At 35.1% G+C, this 15,401-nt stretch overlaps 1 protein-coding gene across 8 annotated transcripts in view; it reads left to right on the top strand.

Annotated features, from left to right (window-relative positions):
- The window catches only part of Yaf2 (YY1 associated factor 2), a 71,565-nt gene that overhangs the window by 40,501 nt on the left and 15,663 nt on the right, over positions 1-15,401 (top strand). The window lies entirely within an intron of this gene.

Genomic DNA, 15,401 nt, shown 5'->3' with positions numbered 1-15,401 from the left:
TTTATTTGATTATATTCATTCATGAGTTGAATCTCTATTACTTTACTGATTATTCTTCCTCATTTCTTGAACACTCTTAACATCTAGTCAAGTTTTTATATTTACCTAAATTTCTTAATCTAATTTAGACTTATCACATAATAGAATTTAATGCATGTATTTTAATCACTTGTGAATTTTTCTATTTTTTCACACTAAATTGAAGATTGAAACTATGTGTCTTGTGTTAAAATTATCTGTCATATTATTTTAACTAATATTGTTATTTTGAAGATCTCGTTACTCAGTGTATATGTGTTTCTATTTTCTTTTTCTTTTTTCTTTTGGTACTGGGGATTGAATTCAGGGGCACTCGCCCACTGAGCCACATCGCCAGCCCTATTTTGTATTTTATTTAGAGTCAGGGGCTCTCACTGAGTTACTTAGTATCTTGCCATTGCTGAGCCTGGCTTTGAACTTGGGATCCTATTGTTTCAGCCTCCCAAGCCACTGTGATTACAGGCGTGTGCCACTGTGCCTGTCTTGTGTGCATATTTAATGTGTGACTGAAAAAAAGTGTTTTCAATGAGATATGTTCAAGAAATGAACCCCATTTTTTTCATATGGGAACTACTAGGCAGTTATTTAGGCAACTCCACTTGTATGTCTTCTAGGTGTTAAATCTAACATGTAAAATGGAACATAGATTCCTCTCCCAGTTTTCCTTTCTTGATCCTCTTATTTAACCTTGTATTTCTCATTCATCTGCAAATCCTGTATGCTGTACATCTAAAAATATACTTCATCAACCCTCTACTTTATCATCCTAATATAAACTACTATCATCTCTTTCCTGATTATTGCAATAAATTGGTGATAGTTTCTGCTGTGACACTCATCTCTCTGGATTATCTTATCTCAAAATAGGTGCCAGGTAATTTTTTTTAACATTTTTTTTTGTTGTTTTACATGGACAGAATATCTTTGTTTATTTATTTTTATGTGGTGCTGAGGATCGAACCCAGTGCCTCACATGTACCAGCCATAACCATAGCCCAGTGCCAGGTAATTTTTAACTTTCATCAGATCATATTATTCTTCTGTTCAAAACCTTTCCATTCTAGTTTAATTTCCCATCCTAACTGGAATAAAATTCCAAATTATTTCCATTGTCTGATAGGAAATCCTTATAAAATTCATTCTTGACTGCTTCTTTAAACTATTTTTACCATTTTTTTCTCTCACTGCAGTTCAGTTTGTCATCTTAGTGTAGCTTGAATATGCAGGCCTCTTGCCTCAGGGCTTTTAGATTGGTCTTGCTTCCCTGCACTGTTTCACATCCAGGTTCCTGCATGAATTATTACCTCACTTCATTCAAGATTCTGCTAAAGTGTAATCTTTTCAGAAGGTCTTTGTTTGTTTCCTTATAGAAAAATAGCATTTCTGTGTAACACTTGATTCTCATTTCCTTCCTTATTTTTCTTCCGCTACTACCTAATATGTGTGTGCATTTACCTTTATTTATTTATTTTACTAACACGTATGCTTCCATAAAGGGATATTTCTCTAAACCTGTAGCATGGGGCCTGGAACATAGATGACATTTAGTAAATATTTATTAAGTGAATTAATGACTACATAACACCAAAAATTTTTTATATTACTGATTTAGAATATTATTGTAGGACATAATCCGATATATAAGAAGGCTTAGCTTTGTTTTGTTTCATAACTTGTGAGCTTTATAGGGCTAGGGTTTTTTTGTTTGTTTGTTTTTTGCTATATACCCATTCCCAGATCATTATTTGTCAATAATTATATACTTAGTAAATATTTACTGAATAAATAAATTTATGGAAATGAACAGATGTCTTTATTATATAAAAATTGTACTGTATGTAAAAATAACTTTAGAACTACAAGTAAACTTCATAACTTAACAATTGAGTTTTAGAAGAGCTAGACTGAATAGTAACACTTTGATTAAAATCATTGGATCTATTGGCTTCAGCCCATTTATTATTTGTCACCTACTCCAAGCAACCATCATTTCTCATCTGAACTACTCTAATAGTGTATTACTCTCCCATTCCCAGTTTTATATGTGTCATCCTTCAGTTTATTCTCTATACAACATTTTAAAAATAGAAATATAATGGAAGTCACTTTCCTCTTTAAAAGTATTTCAGGGTACCTGTTGTATCTAGATTAAAATCCAGGTTCTTTAACATGACCCATAAAGTTTTACCTCTGGCCCACCTACCTCTCAGTTAGTTATTGCCCCTCATTCAATATTTTCCAGCCTTATTTTCAGTTTCTACAATATGTCACATAGAATCTTCCTTCACCTTATCCACTGCAGCTCCTATTCCTGTTAGAATCTGTCATGCTGTTGGGGTGGGATGGAGAAGGCCTTGCACATGTTAGGGAAGCACTCTACCACTGATCTATAGTACCCCCCACTTTTTTTCTTTAATTTTGAGACACGGTCTTACTAATTGCCTAGGCATGTCTTAAATTTGCAATACTCCTGCCTCAGACTCCTGAGTACCTGGGATTACAGGTGCATGTTACCATTCTCTGCTTGAAAAAAAAATCTTTATAAGTAGGTATATTATTTACCACATATTCTACAAAGAAATTTTACATTAATAGCAAAAGCAAGAGCTGGAAAGTAAACCATAAAGTCTTTCCAAACCTTAAAACAAAAACCTCAGTTTCTTGAGTTGAGAAAATGTGAAAATATTCTCCTTAAAAAAAAAAAAAACTCATATAACTCAAAGCCAACCTCAGCAACTTAGTGAAGGCCTAATTAACTCAGAGAAACCCTGTCTCAAAAAAAAAAAAAGCTTACATCAAAGTTCTGAAGATATTATAAACTGATAGTTGCAGTCTTGTTAGAAAGTAATTACAATAAAAATTAAATACATAAAATATATAAATAATGTAGGTCATGAATGAAATTTTCCTAATTATTTCATTAGTAAAACAATGAAAATAAGTTAAATATTCAGCTAAAGAATTTAATAAAAGAACAACAAAATAAACATAAGGTAAAAAAAGCAATTAATAAAGATAGCAAGAATTAATGAAGATAGCAAGTAATGAGTTAGAAAAGAGAAAAAGTGGTTGAATAAAACAGAGCTTTGCTGAGAGCCATTGCCAAGTAGGTATGACGCATGGCATGACCCAGGTCATTTGCAGTGACATTGCATGTAAGGTGACCTTGCTCAAGGACCAGGGCGGATCCAGGTTTAGGGTGTACCCTGCTGGGAATAGGGCGTATCCTGCTGCCTCAGGCACACCCGCTCCTTGAGTTTCTTGAGTTCTCCTGGGATTCAGAGAGTATTTGGGATTCAGAGCCCGGTGGAGTGTGTGGATTTTGCCCAGAACGTGTGTGTAAAGTGCCGGTGACAGTTCGAGAATAAAGAGTTGCTGTTTGAATCTACAAGGTGTGTGGTGGCTCGTGATTTTGTGCCCAGCCAGACTGCGGCAGAGCTTATTCTTTGATTAATCAAGGAAGTAAGAAGACTCACATTTTTCTTTTGAATCAAAGTAAAAAGCACAAAATGAATTTAGGATTATGAAGCAGGATGCAATGGTGCACTACTGTAATCCCAGGGTGGAGTCAGGGGTCTAAGGCAGAAGGATCACAAATTCAAGGTCAACTTGGGCAACCTAGTGAGACTCTGTCTCAAAATAAAAAATTAAGAGGGCTGGGGATGTGGGCTGGGGATGTGGCTCAAGCCGTAGCGCGCTCGCCTGGCATGCATGCGGCCTGGGTTCGATCCTCAGCACCACATACAAAACAAAAGATGTTGTGTCCGCTGAAAACTAAAAAAAATAAAAATGAATATTAAAAAAATATAAATACATAAAATAACGGCATTGTATTTAAAAAAAAAAAAAAAGGGCTGGGGATGTAGCTCAGTAGTAGAGTGCCCCTGATCAATCCCTAGTGCTAGGAGAAAAAAGGAAAAAAAGACGATGAAGAAAAAAAACACTTTGCGTGTAATTGCACAGTTAATCTACAATAAAGTGCACAGATCTTACATGCTTGGTTCATTTACATTTAATTTTGAATATTAATGTGATAGTACCCTTTATTTGCAATCCTCAGAGTTCTGTAATCACCTCTTCCTCTCCATCCATCTTTCCCCTGCTAGGTTCTGAAGTGCACCATGCAACTCTAAAAATTACAACTCTGTTCTTTTTAGTAATTTTGTTTTCTGTGCCATAGTCTGTAATATTAGTGTGAAAGAACTGTTTTATAAACACAATCGCCAGTTTGATAAGATCTTTTTCTTGGCAACTTTAAAGTTCTTTTCTGTTATGATAGATATTAAAAGCAATTTGGGTTTGGTGTTGTGAATGGGATGATGAAGGTTGCGAAAAGCAAACATACAGAAAAGTAGTATCAGACGGCAGGCTAGGAGGCAAAAGAATCACGGGTAGAGTGACACAGCCTTCTGGAACTGCCATTTTAGATAAGGCCAGATGGCCCCAAACATCTTAATGTGACTCTAGAGAGAGGTTCCAAATGATGGTTCTTAGTCATCAGGACAGCACAGCATTGTGACATGTAGGATGGACTTTAGAATTTGTCATATCTGGGGTTGAACAAGAGTTGGAACATGATCATGGCAAGTTTCTTGAACATTTTGGCCTTAGTTTCTTCATCACCTAAAATGGAATTTAAAATTAATGTGAGCTAAAGAGCTCACATGAAATGTGAAGCTAAAGAGCTTAGTATGATCCTTTGTACACAAAGACACCCTTCAAAATTAGTAGCTCTTGTGTATTATAGTGTTTACTAATGCAGTAAAGCCTGTAACACCTTCTAGGAACAAAAAATAAAGGTTTGGTTTTTAACAGTTTATACTTTGGCTTATGGGAATCCATTTTATCAACACTTCTTTTTTCATTACTCATAATTGAAGTCTTGCTATGTTTAATAATAACAATAATAACTTTTTGTTGTTGTTGTTGTTACCATCATAATGGTACTAGAGATTGGATCCAGGGGCATTCTACCAGTGAGCTACATATATCCAGCCCTTTTTATTTTTTATTTTTTGAGACAGAGTTTCATTAAGTTTCTCAGGCTGGCCTCGAACTTGAGATCCTCCTGCATCAGGTTCTCAAGTAGCTGGTATTATAGGTGTGTGCTACCATGCCTGGTGCTACTTAAATTTTTAATTGACATTAGAAAACACATTGTATGGCCAAGTGTGGTGACACAAGCCTGCAATCACGCAACTTGGCAGTAGGGTGTGGTTTAGGGGGAGTCCTGAGGCAGGAGGATCACAAGTTCTAGGCCAGCCTGGGCAACTTAGAGAGACCCTGTCTCTAAATAAAAAGTAAAGAGAACTAGGGATGTAGCTCAGTGGTAGAGTGCACGTGGGTCAATCCCTAAAGAGAAACAAACAAAAAAGACAACGAAAAAAGAAAACACATTGCATGTATGCATAATTAATCTACAATAAAGTGCTCAGATCTTACATGCTTAGTTTATTTACATTTAACTTTGAATGTTAATATGGTACTATTCTTTATTTGCACTGAAACTGTGTATTAGTGAGCTGATACAGTTGATAACTGAAATAATTTAGTTAATATTATGTTAACAAAGCTTCAATAGAAAGCAAATATTATTTCAAAAAATTTGAGTTAACATTGTAGACAATGTTGGTCTGTATTAACTGAGTAGCATTGTTATTTAGCATATTGTATTTATTTGTGGCCTTGTCTAGTAAAATTTCTGGTTACAACTTCCATGTATTAGTACATAGTAAATATTAACAGGTGTCCTGTGTAAGATTATGAAGTTTGTCCTAAATTTCTCTTTTATATCATTTAGGGAACCTAATCCTGGAACGGTTCCTTACTATCTTTGGAGAGAGATGTTGAACTCTAACAGATAATGTCATGTGTCATTCCTCTATTAGGACTCTGTTCATCAACAAAATCTCCTTTCTATTCTTTTTCTCTACTTTGACTTTAGATAAACTAATTTTAATGCATTTTGTTTATATCTGATATTTAAGCCCTAACTCCTCCTTTTCAGTTATTTTGAAATGTTTCATTATGACTCATTCATTCAAAAAAAATTTTTTAAAGAAGTTTTTTTTTTTTTTAGTTGTGGATGGGCACAATACCTTTATTTATTTTTATGTGGTGCTAAAGATTGAACCAGTACCTCACAGGTGCTAGGCAAGCACTCTACCACTGAGCCACAACCCTAGCCCCCTAAATTAATTTAGTTCACTTCTCTACAACCCAAGTTGGTGACTTATTAGTTTGTGGTATAGTGTAACTAATTAGAGCTACACCTGTTATAGCAAACATAAATGTTTATTTTCATTTAGAATATTGTTTTTATTCTAAGAAGTATACTACTTTGTTATAAACTTAGTATATAACTATTGATCTGGAATTTCAGAGAAGGCTGAATTAAATCTTTTCTTAGCCAAAAGATACCTATTTGTTGATTTCTTATGATTCTTAACTGTGAAAAATTAAATATATAGTATAATCAAGCCAGCTATGGTGATGCATGCCTATAATCCCAGCTACACAGGAGGCTGAGGCAGGAGGGTCACTTGAATCCTCACAATTTGGAGTTAGCCTAGTCAACATAGAAAGACTTCATATCTTTAAAACAAGAAAGGTTTAAATTTAACCCTCTCAAAATTAAAGGTAGCTGCTTTTATTATTTAGAAAGCAAAAACTGTAGTAATACATACCAAAATTAAAGGTAGCTGCTTTTATTATTTAGAAAGCAAAAACTGTAGTAATACATACCAAAATTAAAGGTAGCTGCTTTTATTATTTAGAAAGCAAAAACTGTAGTAGTACATACATTACTATTATTTAAGTCTTGAGATTGATTATTTTATATGAATTATTTAAATGTTCTACAGTAGGGTAATTTCCATCTCATACTTGGCATGTATTTATCTTCCCTATCTGTAGCGTACACCATCAGTTGGTACTTATGAAAGGCCATCATATATTAATATTAACCTAAGAAACATAAGGATCTCTAAAGATTTTAAAACTGCTGCAAAACATATATATTTTATAATAATATATCTAATATCATATTTAAACATTACGTTACATATAGATACGTTTATACAGGTAGTTTCCATTTTATGATGGTTTGACTTAATTTTTTTTTTTTAACTTAATGACAGGTCTGTCTGGATGTAATCTATTGTAAGTCACATCTGTGTCTGTGTATGTGTACACACACACATGTGAACTCACAGATGCATACACAAGGCCAAATACCCAAATCGAACATTTCTGCTATTGTGGTATCATTGTGTTCTCAGGCACCTAACAGTTGTTGTTCACATCTGTGCCCAATGTCCTTGCATTATAAGCCATGAGTATTGAAAATGGACTGAATTTTTAAAACTTTTCATTATAGAATATTAGAAATATATGTAAAAATAAAATATTTCTTAAAATCCCTATATGGATTAAACTTATGATAACTCCCCGAGTCCTTCAGCATTGAATCCAGGTTCCAGGCTCCTTAATGTATCCAGCTTAGCTGGGTAGTTCTGGCTCTGGATTTCTTCTGAGGTTATTATTAAGATGTCAGCTAAAGCTACAGTCATTTGAAGGTTTGACTCAACTGGAACATCTGCTTCCAAAATGGTATGTTCACTCTGGCTGTTGTTGACAGGAGGCCTTATTAGTTCCTTGCCATATGTACTTCTCCAGAGGGCTGCTCAAGTGTCCTTGTGACAGCAGCTGGCTTCCTACAGAGTTAGTGACCCAAGAATGAGCAACATTAACGTGACTTTTATGATCTAGTATCAGAAGACTCACTCTCATTTCTATAGTATCCTGGTAATCAGGTGACAAATACAAATAGCATTTGTCTAACCCTTACTCTGAAATTGGGAAGCACAAGTAAGATGGAGAAAACAAATAGCTTTTATTTTTTCTCAGATTGTGACATTAGTGTAGCATTGCCATTTTGTTTGCAAATGACAAAATTTGACTTACTAAACTCTTACAAGATGCATTCTTAAGTCAGGTTTTAGTAACATCTACACATATTTACCTTCATATTTTCATACGCTCAATTGATAACCTTAAGAAATAAAAACAAATAATTGTTTATTATTTATTGATATTTAGTAACAGGTATGCATAAGAAAATGTATTGAGGCATTTATACAATGTGTAGTTTTTACTCCTCATAATGACTGTCTTATAAATGAGACTCTTTTGGGTTTTGTTTTTGCAGTAATGGGGATTGAACCCTGAGTCTTGAGACTGCTAGGCAAATGCTCTACCATTGGGCTACACCCCCAGCCCAAGAAATGAGATTTTAATGGAATATTAGAGTATGATTAGAATCTAGTGATTCTTACTTTGGAATCAGACTCTTAAATAATATGCCATTATATCTCAATCATTTAGTATCCTTGTAACAGAAACTAGATAAATTTAAAAAATTATCACATCAACAGTAATAAAAATAAAGAAGTTATTATTCATAATAAACCATATCTGTGAAAAGAATATTGTTTACTGGGTTCTGTATAGGACTCATGAGTTTGAACTATAGATCAGGTTCTCCATTAATATATTTATTTTTTGTCTTAAATTCTACTACCTTATATGCTAATTTAAGATTATAGATTGCTGAGTTGGTAGCAAGTACTGGCTTGCTAGATAATTCTGTATATTCAGATTGGACTTGCCCTGGAAATGTAGGATAATTTCTTACTGAAGGCTGTTTCTTATACTCTTGGACTTTTGATGAACTTTGTCCCATTAAAGTACTGGAAGTTTGAGGCAGTGGCAAATGTTGTGTTAATCAGCTTTTTACTTATTCTTGGCAGGAAAGTCACTAAGTGGTAATCAGCCCTAATAATTTACTGCTTTAAAAAAGTTAAGGGCTGGAAGTGTAGCTGAGTGGTAGAGCACTTTCCTAGCATGCATGAGGCCCTGAGTTAGATCCCCAGCACTTAAAAAGAAAGAAAAATGTAAAATTATTGTATTATGCCCATATTGATGCTGTTCCAAATATTGTTCAGATATGAATACCACTTGAGCAAGGCTCTAGAAATTGTAGAAGCGATCATTTCAGATGTTATCAATGTCCTGACACATGAATACATTTTCCTGCAAAAACTAGTTTATACTAAGGTGGGAAATTGAATATTCAGTAATAGTTTCTTTGTGTAGGGAAAAAAAAACCCACTATGATCTTTCTTACTCCATTGAGTCAAAACTTGGAGGTGTATTTTTGATTGCCAATAACTTTTTATCTCCATAGATAGTATTTTATTAATATTGATACTAGCCCACTTAATCCAGTTGATATTAAATTTGGTCTGTTATAGTTTTACTGTACTGGAAATACCTTATGTCAGTGATAAAACCAACAAAAAGTTATTGATTTTCCTTTTAAATAGATTGCCTATCTAATGAGCTGTTGGCCATTTTTCCACATTTGTGGCATTTAAAACAAATGATCTGCTAGTGTGCACATGCAATAGTTTTAACTTCTCCACATTTTATGATACTGACAATATACAATGCCCAGCCACATCAAATTAAAAGAATTTTGTGTCTTCTGCTTTCTCATCAAATGTGTTACTAACTTTGTGATATTTTTTTTATAAAAACTTCTCTTTCAATGATGTCTTTGTAATTTTCATTTGTTTTTGATGACAGAAATCATCATTTCTATATAGAAAAAACTGTTTTGCTCTTGTTTTTTAAAACTTGTTTTTTCAGAGAGATGCTTATTTTTAAAAGTTATTCAGAAGCTTTGATGCTTCATGTCACTATTTGGGATTGAGGCTGAAAGATGGTATCAATATACTTCCCATTTCAGATACTTATCAATATCCTCCCATTTATACTTTACCAGTTAACTTGTGCATAAACATTATCTTGCAGATTCATTGATACCAGTTGTACTCATTAACATTCCAGATTGCATTGATGCTCTCTTCAGAATTTTACATCATTGTTTTACTTTCTGCATTTGTGGAATTCTTTTCACTCCTTTTATTTTTTAGTACTGAGGATTGTCACTCCACCTTTTATGAGTTAAAATAATTTTTATGGCTTTAGATTACACATTGTACAATAGCAAAGCTCCATGAAAAATCATAATTACTTTTAAAATTTGTTATTATACCAGGTTGCCTGTGGAACACTTGGTACACTGACAGAGCCCACTAGTGAGTGGTGTACAGATCATGCTTTGAGAGTGTTGCACTTAGCTCTTCCAGGAGCAGTTATTAAAGAGCTATAGATCTTATTTATTTATTTATTTATTTGAGGTGATGGGGATTGAACCCAGGACCTTGTGTTTGCTAGGTGAGTGCTTTACTACTGAGCTACATTCCCAGCCCCTAGATCTGATTATTATACAAGAAGAAACAGGTCTGTCTGATAGAAAACAGTGGAGTGTTAGAATGAAAGGAGCAGTGCCACTGCCTGCTGATAACTATGAGAACTAATATCTTACTTAACCATGCAAAGTAGTAGAGGAAAAGGAATAGTGCAAGTACTAAGGAGTGATAGTACAAAGTAAACTCTGTACAGGAATGAGCACAGAAAAAAAGGTGGACATTATAAAGGAGTAAAACACATACTGGAACAGCTGTATTAGAAGTAATACAGTAATGGGCAAATCAGATATTTACTTTAATAACTTCAACCAAAACATAACTTGTCCTACACTACAAGTACTCTAATCTGATGGATGATTTGTTATAGTACAATGTAAATTATGTGAGTCCTATAACTTCTGTGTAACATATAAAGATCCAGTTGACCAGAACTAGGTGTATAAAAGAAGCCATCCTCAGTGCATGTATGAGTTATCTACTGCTGCATAACAAATTATCCCAAAACTTAGCTGCTTAAAACAACAGCCATTTATTGTCTTGGTTACTGTGGATCAGGAGTCTAGATCCTCTGATTAGCTAGGTCTTAGCTAGCTTAACTAGGTCCTCGATTCAGGTTTCTCATAGGCTGCAATCAGTGTTGTGACTGGGACTGCAGTTATCTCAGGGACCCAGGGAGGGGGAATTTCTTACAGGCTTATTCAGGTGACTGTTGTCAGGCCTCAGTTCTTCGTTGGCAAATGGACTGAGGAACTCATTTCCTCATTGATCTCTTGGTGGTAGGGTTCATTCAGTTCTTTGCTATCTGACCCAGTCAATAGGGGAGTTCACAAAGCAACAGAGGATAAATAGTTAATTGAATTGAAAAGGCAGGTAATTCTGTGAGCAAGAGTTCTTCATTCAGCATTTCTTCATTCACTGTCCAGTATGTGCATAGTACTTGTGGGAGATAAAAAAGTATAAGTAGTTTAAAAGCAGGGGTATGATAGGCTGGGGATGTAACCCATTGAGGCCCTGGGTTTGATCCCCAGTGGGAGGGAATAATGGGAGTAAGCTATATTTCATCATAAAATTTGGGTGCTCTTAACTTTTCTAAAAGTTGTGTGTGTCTGTGTGTATTTTTCCACATATGCAATACATTTTCAAAGAGGGGATTGAGGATTATAAAATAGATAAAAAGGAATCTGAATGTTAAGATAGCACAAAGCCAAATGAAGTGCTTTGCTTCACCTGACAGATCCAGATCTTGGGGTCTGATATGGAGAAAATTGACAGTTCAGGTACCATTTGATCTTATTTGGTAGACCATTGACTGCACAATAGGAGCAACTGAAGAGCTTTGAAAAATACCTACACCAGGCTATTCTTGTACTGTTTTATGTCAGGTTAGGGAGCTTCTCTGGCAATTGGCATTTGAATAGAGATCTGGAAGAAATGAGGGAATGAGTAGGCCCAAGGGACAGCAGGTGAAGCACTCTTGGAAGAGATAGATAGCCAGTGAAGCTGGACACTGTGGATTAAGTTGTATCTCCAGACTTCACATGTTGAAACCCTAGCGCCCAGTGTGCAATGTAACTATGTTTGGCGATAGCCCCCTGCCTTTGGTACTGGGAATTGAATCCAGGGACACTTTACCATGGAGCCATATCCTCAGTCCTAGTTTTTAATTTTGAGCCAGGGTCTTACTAATTTGCTAAGTCTAGCCTTGAACTTGATATGCTCCTGCCTCTGCCTTTGAGTCACTGGGGTTATGGGCAGGCACCATTGTGCCCAGCTTAGAAGATAGGGCTTTTAAGAGGCAATGGTAAATGTGTGAAGAGTGAGATCCCACTCCCATAGAATTGTAGGCTTACAAAAAAGAGGAAAAGAGACAAGTCTTTCTCCCATGCGTGCACTGAGGAAAGGCCATGTGAAAACAGGTGTTCTGCAAGCCACTCTCATCAAAAACTAAACCCTCTGGATTTTGATCTTGGACTTCCCAGCCTCCAGAACTGTGAGGAAATAAATTTCTTTTAGTTAATCCATCCAGTCTATGGTATTTTATTATGGCAGCCAGAGTAAAGACACTGGAACAGAGTTCCAGAGGGGAAAGTATAGATCAGGTGGGGACAGAGTTTAAGTCATGTTAGGGACTCATGGACTAGAGTAAGAATTTTGGATTTTCTTATTGTTGTGTACTCTGGTTGCCAGAGTACAAGGAATGGGGGTGGTGGTTTGGTGGAGAGGAAGAGTGCATTTGTGATGGTTAATCTTGGTTATCAACTTGACTGCATTAAGGGTTGCCTAGAGAATAGTAAAGAGAGAATGGTAAAGCAGACTTCTGGGTTTGTCTGCTATTTGCCGAGAAGATTGGCATAACCCAGTAGGGAAGCTCTGCTCTGCATGTGGGCAGCATCATCCACATGGAGTAAAAAAAAAGAAAAAAAGGAGAAGCTAGCTCTCAGTTGTTTTCTCTCTCTGAGAGGATGTGTTTTTCTCTTGCTGTCTCCCATGGAAATTAGACCAAGTTCTTTAGCCTTTGAATTAGAACTTGCACAAGGAGCTCTCTCAGACTTTGATAGGGGCTGAATCATTGTTATCTTTCTTGTTTGGTGGCTTTTAACTTCTTGAACTGAGTAGTTACTGATTTCCCTGTTTCTCCAGCCTGTATGCAGCCATTGTAGGACTTTGAAGCTTCTCAATTGTATGAGTCAATCTAATAAAGTTTCTTATAATGATATATACTCTGTTGGTTCTGTTTCTCTGGATAAACCTGGATAATACACTATTGGATATTTTAAACAGAAGAACGATTTAGTCTGATTTACATTTGGAAGGATTAAAGTGGCTGCTTTGTAGAATAGTCTGTTGTAGAACAATAGAAGAACATTAGTTTTGAAGAATAATAAGGGTGATTATCAGTGGAAGTGGTAATAGATTATTAGTTTCTGGATATATTTTGAAGGAAGGGTGGAAAGGATTTGCTGGTGAGTTACATGTGGGTCTGAGAGAAAAGGGGATGAATACTACTTCTAAGAGTTTGGTCTGAACAACTGGAAAAAAGTGCTGTTTACTAAGATAGGAAGATGTCAAAGAATGAAAGGTGTACAAAGGGAGCAACTATGAGTATAATTTTTTAACCAGGTACATATTATTTTGAGGTGCTCCTGACATCCAACTGGACTTGTGACACAAGTACAAGATATTAGGATTGGTGACAAAAATTTTGGAGTATCAGTGTATAGTTCAGTTTCCCAACCTTGGATGCACATTAGAATCAGTTTGGGAACTATAATAAAATTTGAGCCTGGTTCCATATCCCTTCAGATTATTCAAGTGAGACCCAGTATTTCCTGTTTTAATTTGATTAGCAGTTAGGTTAAACATGTTTTTAGACCATTTTAATTTATGTATAATTGACATAACAAATAACTGCACAATTAAAGCATGCATTTTTGATACGTTTTGACATGTAAATACACCTATGAAACCATCACAACAATCAAGATAATGAAATTATTTTTCATCCCCAGAAGTTTCTTTATGCTGCTTTTCAGTTCCTACCCCTGTCCCTTGCTTACCTTGACTTTCATCCCCATCACTAGACAACCACTGATCTCCTTTGTCATACACATTAGTTTGCGTGTTCTGTGATTTTACTTAGATTCATACAATGTTTTCTTTTTTGTCCGGCTTCTTTCACTCACATAATTATTTTTCATCTATGCTGCTGATGTAGTTGTCCTGGACAAGGTATCCAGTGGGCAGAGAGGGATGGTTTACTTAGGAATATAGATAGGATGAAGTATTTTAGTTGCATAGCTTCTCTTTTATCTGTGAAACATTAAGTTTACCCTTGGTAAAATGGAACACAATAATAGTAAATTTTGTCTACTTTCTGTCCCTAATACTTATAACAGTGAATGGAATATAATGAGTGCTTAATAAACATTTTTAAATATACTGAGGCAAGGAAAAATAATCTTGGATTGAAGGGGAGAATAGGTAAAGATTAAGGTAGGCAGTATAGAGGCTGCTTTGAGGTTAGGATAGGGTGGTATTAGTGGCAATGATAAGGAGGAACTGTTCCAAAATAGGAAAGAAACTTTGAAAGGACTTGATGTTTATTTGGCTAAGAGAAAGGAAAATTGAGAGTGTCCTATTTATAGTTCTGAAGATTGTCTTTCTTTATTCAAGTTAAGTAAAAAGCTAATACCGCTCTGGGATGCTGTTTAAGGATGTTAGAGAGTTTTCAGAGTTAATTGCTTAACACTAACTTAGCTTTTATAAAACCGATCTAAGGGGCTGGGGTTGTGGCTCAGTGGTAGAGTATTCGCCTAGCATGCGTGAGGCCCTGGGTTCGAGCCTCAGCACCATGTAAATGTAAAATAAAGATATTGTGTCCACCTAAAAAAACTAAAAAATAAATATATATTTTTAAAAACCTGATATAAGTAATCTATTTTGTGTGTGCTCACCAAGGACTATTCCAGTGCCAAAGAATGGAGTCTTCTTTACTACCATGTAATTTCCCAGGAATTTATGGAAAATTGTGTTCTGGTCTTCTGTAAAAGTGTTTGGAGTTAAAAATTACAATATAAATAGGAGTTAAAAATTACAATATAAATAGGAGTTAAAAATTACAATATAAATTGGAATAAAAACTCTTGTGAGTATTCCAGCATAGGTTCTTGAAATAGCAAAAGAGATTCTTCCTTGCATTCTGTCAGTACACTTAGGCAATTGACAAGAAGGAGAACTGTATTGAACCTGAGGGATAAGTTTAATTGCTACAGTGTGGTTACCTTGGATCAGCAGTTTTCGAATTGTATTCCACAAAATCACCCCTGAGATTACTGAGAGATGTAGGATAGGTACCAAGTAAGTGGGGACTCAGAGATCGATACCTCAGCTTCATGTGTAAGGTTTTTTTTTTTATAAGTTTTATATATCGAGAATTCTTATAAAATTTTGTTAGCATAATTCTGCTGCAAAAATAATAGTTTAAATATTGCTACTATATATTTGTTTGATTTTTTTATGAAAGCC

This window comes from Marmota monax, unplaced genomic scaffold (assembly GCF_021218885.2).
Source record: "Marmota monax isolate L192 unplaced genomic scaffold, Marmota_monax_Labrador192_F-V1.1 WCK01_AAM20220418_F8-fsc00012, whole genome shotgun sequence".
Lineage (NCBI taxonomy): Eukaryota > Metazoa > Chordata > Mammalia > Rodentia > Sciuridae > Marmota > Marmota monax.
This window is presented reverse-complemented; position numbering and strand designations above follow the sequence as displayed.